The 7,208-nt window shown below is 44.0% G+C and overlaps 1 long non-coding RNA gene across 1 annotated transcript; it reads right to left on the reverse strand.

Annotated features, from left to right (window-relative positions):
• Positions 1–2,216: 2,216 nt before the first annotated feature.
• Positions 2,217–5,977, reverse strand: LOC128102929 (uncharacterized). The gene is made up of 3 exons (XR_008215596.1): positions 5,262–5,977; positions 2,865–2,930; positions 2,217–2,331 (listed from the first exon to the last, which is right to left on the reverse strand). It is a non-coding gene; the product is annotated as an uncharacterized LOC128102929 (long non-coding RNA).
• Positions 5,978–7,208: the final 1,231 nt, after the last annotated feature.

Raw genomic sequence — 7,208 nt, forward strand, 5'->3', positions numbered from 1 at the left:
AATGAAATTAGACTTGAATCTACCACTTTGCACAGAAACTAACTCTTTATGGATCAAAGGCTTAAACCTGAAACCTGAAACTCAGAAACTGCTAGAAAACACAGGCAGTGCCTTACATGATATAGTATAGGAGAGGACTTCCTGAATAGAACTCCATTTGACCAAGATTTAAGGCCAACAATTGACAAGTGGGACTTCCCAGAACTAAAAAGCTTCGGTGCTGCTAAAGAAATAATCAACTTGGTGAAGAGGAATCCCAGAGAATAGGAGAGAATCTTTGCCAGCTCTACATCTGACAAGATTAATGTCCATAATATATAAAGAACTGAAAAATCAAATGACCCATTCAAAAAGTGGGCTTGAGGTTTGAACAGGGAAAAGAAGATATAAAAATGGCCAAGAAATATCTCAAAAAAAGTCACCATTATCTTTAGCAATTAGGGAAATGCAAATCCGAACAGCATCAAGAGTTCATCTTATCCTGTCAGAATGGTAAAGAACAGCCACACAGCAAGCCTGGAGAGGATGTGGGGGAAGGGAGCCTCATTCACTGTTGGTGGGGCTGTAAACTGACAGCCACTGTAGAAATCAGTGTGGAGAATTCTCAAAAAGCTAAAAATAAATCTACGACATGACCCAACAATATCACTCCTTGACATACACCCAAAGGACTCATCATCTACTCCACAGGCACTTGCTCAGCCATGTTCTTTGCTCCCTATACACAATAGGTAGAAAGGAAACAACCCAAATGTCCATCAACTGATGAATGGATAATGAAAATGTGGTCCATGTACACAGCTGTAAAGGAAAATGGCATCATGAACTTTGCTGGTAAATGGATGGAGCTAGAAAAGACCATATTGAGTTAGGTAACTCAGATCCAGAAGGACAAACTTTGTGTGTTCTCTCTTATCTATGGTTCCCAGCTCTAAGTCTTTAGATAGAAGTATAGTTCTCATCCCTCATTAAAGAAGTTTCTCTTTGCAACAGACAGAGACCATTATAGAAAACCACAACTAATCAAAAATGGAGAGATTAAGAAATCACGTGGTGCCCAGTCCCAACTGGTACATCTACAACTCAACTCCTGCATCGAAGGCTCAGGTACTATCGTGGGAGAGAATAGTGGAAAGATTGTAAGAGCGAAAGTGCCAGGAAGTCGGCCATAAGAGTGTGTCTCCTAGAAATGTCAGAGAAGTTACACCTATGAAGTCTCACCAATATGGTGGCCTAAACAAGAACTGAACAAGAATAACACTGACTGATATGCTAATGTGAAAGGGGGAAAGCTCAGGAGCCCTCAACCCTAACAATAACTACAGGTAACTAAGGAATGCTGAGGACAGAAGGAACAGTCTGCTCCAGGGAAGAGCCTCCTCAGTTCATGGGTTACTTGCAATGGAGTATTTTCTGCTATCAAGTGCTCAGCCCTGAGATGCTGCATACAAGTAACATATGGACTGAACAGGTTGCATTTGTATATCAGGTGTAGGTGTCTCTCTCTCTCTCTCTCTCTCTCTCTCTCTGTGTGTGTGTGTGTGTGTGTGTGTGTGTGTGTGTGTGTGTGTGTGTGTGTGTGTATGAGAGAGAGAGACAGACAGACAGAGAGGGAGAGACAGAGAGATGGAGAGATGGAGAGAGACAGAGAACAATTAAAGAAAGAGACCATGAATTTGAGAGAGAGTAAGGGAGGGGTATGTGGGAAGAACTGGAGGGAAGAAGGGGAGAGGAACTGATATGATTATAATTTCAAAAACTAAAACAGTTATATATACATATACACTAGCTCATTTCCCGTGCATTGGAAAGATGTGCCTCCTAATGGATTTCTCCTGCTCCATTCCCTTGGTTCTTTCTTCCTGACTCCTTCAACCTTCTACACTGAACCACCAAAGCAGGGGTCATTTGTTAACTCATGAATCCTCCAATGATGCTGAAAGGAAGGAGGGGGAAAGACAGCCAAGAGGAAGTGGAGACTGACTTGCCTTGCTCACCTTCTGGAGGAAACACTGCTTGACCCCAGAAACCCAGTGAGGGGCATGGAAGGAGAGAGAGAAACAGGAGTTGTTGGCACAATGCTATCTACAAGTGTCACACCACAGGGTTGGAGTCAATGCTGGAGAGGCTGGAAGGAAGATTCCACAGGATCTGAAGCTGCCCCCCCCCAAAAAAATGCCATCACTTCTCTTTTATCACCTGTGAGATCTGCACGTCGGCAGTTTTCAGACTGGAGAGGGCATTTGGAGTTTCTTTATTTTCTGTGTCAGTATCTTGCCTGTATGTGCCTGGTGCCTGTGGAGGTCAGAGAGGGAGCTGGATCTCCTGGAACTGGAGTTACAGACAGTTGTGAGCCACCATGTGGGTGCTGGGAATTGAACACAGGACCTCAGCAAGAGCAACAAGTGCTCTTAACTGCTGACCCATCTCTCCAGTTACTTAGTGTTTCTTAATGAGCCACCCAGATGTGTCCGTCTAGCCAAAGTTCCATGGCTATTTATAAACTCATCTTCATTTCACAAGTGTCACAAGTCACAGCTACAATTTCAGAGAGTTGCCTAAGATCGAAGGGAAGTCTTAGAACTAGGTGTATGTGCCCTAGTCCCCAGGGATGGTATAATCAGTGTGGGTTATTTTTCATAGCAAAGGGCAAAGATAAAATGGAATTCCAGTCTTTAACAAAACTGAGTCTAGCTAGGCAGTAATTAAGTATCTCTAATAGTTTCTGCTCAGAGGTCATGCCACAAGGACCAAATGATGATCAGGAGGGTGGTCATATTTTTAAATGTACCAGGCATGGACCAAGAGACTCAAGACACATCATTCTCTTAAACAAAATAGTCATCCAATAAGGTAGCACTTACCATTGCCATAGTACAGAGGAAAGGAGACTCCATTAGGTTCAAGGTGTGGTTAGCTGGCCAGGGAGCCTGGAATGTGAATTGAAGAGCATCTGATTTGACCACTGTGCATACTACCTCACTGTGAGTAACCTGGACTATGTCTCCTCCTCATTCAGGTGGGAAGGGAGGCAGAGGATTATCTAGGAGTAGAACCTCAGGATGAAATACCCAGAAGGCAGAGAACACTCCTCCACCCTCAGAGGCTTCTCCTTGACAGTGTGAATATTTCTACTTTTTCCCCCATGGAAAGCTTCCCATCAAAATTGACTCTCAAGTAGGCATTTAATGTACTCAAACAAACCACAAAATCTGGGCTTTTAAAAAGTCATTGATCTGCTCTCCTGACTCCAACAAATGAATCTGTAGAGACGTTTTCAACTTGTAAAATGGGAAAGAAATGCCCCACCCCATCAACTCAATAGAAGAGTTCTCCCTGCCCTGTGGGTTGGAAACCTCTAAACCGGCAGTTCTCAACCTGTAGGTCACAGCCTCTTTAAAATAATCAGAAAACACAGATGTTTACATTATGATTCATAACAGCAGCAAAACTGCAGTTACGAAGAAGCAGCAAAGTAATGTGATGGTTGGGGTCACCACAACATGAGGAACTGTATTACAGGGTCGCAGCGTTAGGAGGGCTGAGAACCACGGCTCTAAACTGTGCTGGTGTACCCATCCTGAAAGGGGACCAACTTTCGTAATTGCCTTTTTTTTTTTTCCCAAAAAGGTGAAAAGTCGTTCAGCTATGTTACCCACGGCTTCTCCAAATCCTCTTAGGGAAGTACAAAAATGTCCCTAGGGCGTTAGCTCTGTCCCCTGAAGATTCCTTCCCAGACATTCTGGCAGAGGTCCGGAGAGCAGTTCAACCACCTCTGTTCCATGCTCTGGGAATTCTAGCAGCTGTGTTTGTTTCTGTTCCTTTTGAGCTCAGAAAACAAAGGAAAGAGACTGTATTGAACCACTTCCAACTCACTTCTGTGGGTGCCTCACTGTCTCTTTAAAAAAAAAAAAAAGTCCTTCATCGGGTTTCGAAAGGCAGAAAAGGGGTAACTGCCCCACAGTGCAAGTTTTCCTTCCACCTGCTCAGTTGTGAGAAAAGCCCACAACCTAAAAAAGAAAAGTAAAAAGAGCTATTTCTATGGATCTGAGGTAAAATCATTGCAAATTCCAAATGGCTTGAACAAAATATGTCCAACATAACTGTTCCTAAGTTAAAACCTCAAATGCCATCAATTTCACAACTCCACAGGCTTGTGAGCAGCTTTAATCCCCGTCCTCTCCTCTCAAAATTGTTCCAAATTTGTGCTTCTTGTCTTCCAAGGTCCATTACTTCCATGAGTCACGTAGTCATGGGGGAGCATAATGTTTCAAGGCTGGGATCCAGCCAAGCGATGCCCATGTTCCTCAGTGGCAGCACAGACTGCCCCAGCCAGGCTGGTGAGCAATGTGTATTTCCCTGACTCTACTATGTGTTGAGACTGCCACCAGTCCATTTAAAACTCAGTCCTGGTTCTGGGCATGGTGGGGCACACTCGGGAAGGCAGAGTGTGAGTCTGAGGCCAGCCAGGGCTGCAAAGTGAGTTCAAGACCAGTCTAAGCAATGTAGTGAGAATTTGTCTTCAAAAGAAAGTAAAGAAAATTCAGCCCTTAGCACGACCCAGTGTGGTAAATAGTACTATCTCCCTTCTTTACAGGTAAGAAAAGGAATGTTTCGAGGCAAGAGAGATAATTATCCTACAGATATGAAAGCAAGTAAGGTCAAGGCTGAACGCAGGCATCCGCTCCTAAGTGTTGCTCATCCTAAATCTGCTCTGGGGAGACTTAGGCAAAGACAGCTTTAGGAATAAATGAATCATTTGAAAGGCTTCTGCCCAGCCAGAGCCTCATATTTCTGCAAGACTTAACTAGCAAACCGTGCCCAGAGCATGTGTCCACTGAACTCTGGCTCCAATTGGCGTTCCTACGCTTATTTACAGTATGCAGTCCATGCTTGATTTATGAGCTGCCCCGGGGCTGCGCCTTCCAGGCTGCGCTCCCCACCTCGGGTGATGCCGGGCGTTGCTTCCTCTTTCATCGCTGTGCACAGTAGATCCCAACACCTTCCAAATGGAGCAATTAGCGAAGACTATTAAAAGAAATTTCTAAACCCAGTGATTGCAAAACCCATTAGCTGAGCAAAATTTAGAGGGGGGTGGTGGTGGTCCTTCCATTACCTCACTTGAGTTCAAGCAGTAGAGGCAAGAAAATAATAAGCAAATTATAATAACCAAATCCAACCAGATCTAAAATTCACAATAAACAAAAAGGAATCAGAAACCTGTACTTAACCCCCTGGCAGAGTGTCCCATAGGAACCTACAGAAAATGCTTGTGACGTCTTCAGCAGCTCTTAGCCTTGTCAGTGAGGTAAAGCGACACCGTTCAAAGACTGCAGAGTGATTTTCAGCTCCCACTCAGCCACAGCAGGTGACCACGCAGAGGAGAAAGAATTCATATCAGGCCAATCACTTCAAGTTCCACTTGTATTATGTCATCCTACAGAACCCAGGTAAGGTAACTGAAGGCGTCCGTGACTGGCAAGGTGGAGCACACGGACTTTTATGGACTCATTATCTCTCTTGGCTGAGACTTCACTAAGAGGATTCTCTTCAGACACAAAACCATTTGACAAAATGAACAAAAGGAAGTTGAGAGAATTAAATAAATTTGTAGGATTCAAAAGTGAGTTCAGTGGGTTGAGTCTAGCATATGTAAGGCCCCCGAGTTTGATCCTGAGTCCTGAGAAAAATAAAAAGAATAAATAAGTAGAGAGAAGGCAGCCAACTGATGAGATAGAGGAAGTAGAGGGAGACCGTGTTGCATGGAACAGTGTACAGGAGTACCTGCTGCCCGGCTAAATTAAGAGAGCAGATGGATTTCAAAAGGTGGATTCGTGCCAGGCGGTGGTGGCACACGCCTTTAATCCCAGCACTAGGGAGGCAGAGACAGGTGGATCTCTGTGACTTCAAGGCCAGCCTGGTCTACAGAGCGAGATCTAGGACAGGCACCAAAACTACACAGAGAAACCCTGTCTCAAAAAATACCAAGAAAAAAAACATGTGTTGGGGTTGGAGATTTAGGGCCCTGGGTTCGATCCTCAGCTCTAAAAGAAAAAAAGAAGAAAAGAAAAGGTGGATTTAAAAGATCACATTGGTAGCGGATGGTTTGGATGTACAACTCTTGGCCTCAGCTACACCCCTCCCTCATTTCCAAACGCAATATAAATTAAAGTTCTTGCCTGTAAGCCAAGTAACAAACTGTTTTTCTCTAATGGAATAGAATGGTCTAAAGAAGAACTATGGCAGCCAGTATGGATGGTAGTGCCCCAAAGTAAGGCTGTCTTCATTCATTACCTGGGTCTCCACCATCCTGCAGCATTCGAGAAAGCCTAGCATTGACACATCTTACAGAACCACTGTGAGTCTTCTTATTGCTTGTTCTGACAGCTGGAGAGACCATCAAAATCCACCAGACATGTGAGGAAAGCCTACAACAAGAAAGACAAACACGTCTTCTATCCCTGGAAGATAAAAGGCAATTAGGGAACAGAAGAGAACTTACCAGACAAATCCTCAAGAATGCATAGCAGCGTGCGTGTAGCAGAGAGGGGATGGGTACCTGCTTAAAAGGATCATTGTCAAGCAAAGGGGATGCTTTGGAACTTGAAAGTAAGATGCTGAAATTACAAAGTTACATATCCAGGGAAGACAAAAGGTGAGCTAGGCTTAGGAAACTTCTTAACAGCAAAACCAAGTGCAAGTAGGGAGAAAATAAAGGGAGGGAGGGGAGGGAGGGAGGGGGAGGGAGGGAGAGAGGGAGCAAGAGAAGGAGAGAGGGAGGCCAGTCCTAGGACAGCTGAGATTTTATAAATGGAATTCTAGAGAGTAAAAAGATAACAAAAGGCAGAAGATTATTTGAAAGGCAAAACACACAATAAGAATTCTCAGAGCTGACTGGAGGGTATCCTTAAATACCAAGACCCTACACAGTGCCCGGCAAACTAACCAGAGAGATGTACCTCAACCCATTAGGGTAAGACTTGAAAACAGAAGAGATTAAGAAAATGTCTTGGGACTTTTCTGGAGTTGGGTAAAACATTAGAAACATCCTCCTGTACCACAGTACAAAGCTAACAGCTAAATACCAGAAGTCTAGAACAAAAAACAAACACAAGACAGCCTGTTTCTGAGGAACAAGAACCACAGGATCTGAAAACAGAAATAACAGGAAAAAAATCATCATCTGTGAATAGCTGGCCTGGTAGAGA

Source organism: Peromyscus californicus, unplaced genomic scaffold, assembly GCF_007827085.1.
Source record: "Peromyscus californicus insignis strain IS unplaced genomic scaffold, ASM782708v3 Scaffold_11__1_contigs__length_118956290, whole genome shotgun sequence".
In the NCBI taxonomy this organism is placed as follows: domain Eukaryota; kingdom Metazoa; phylum Chordata; class Mammalia; order Rodentia; family Cricetidae; genus Peromyscus; species Peromyscus californicus.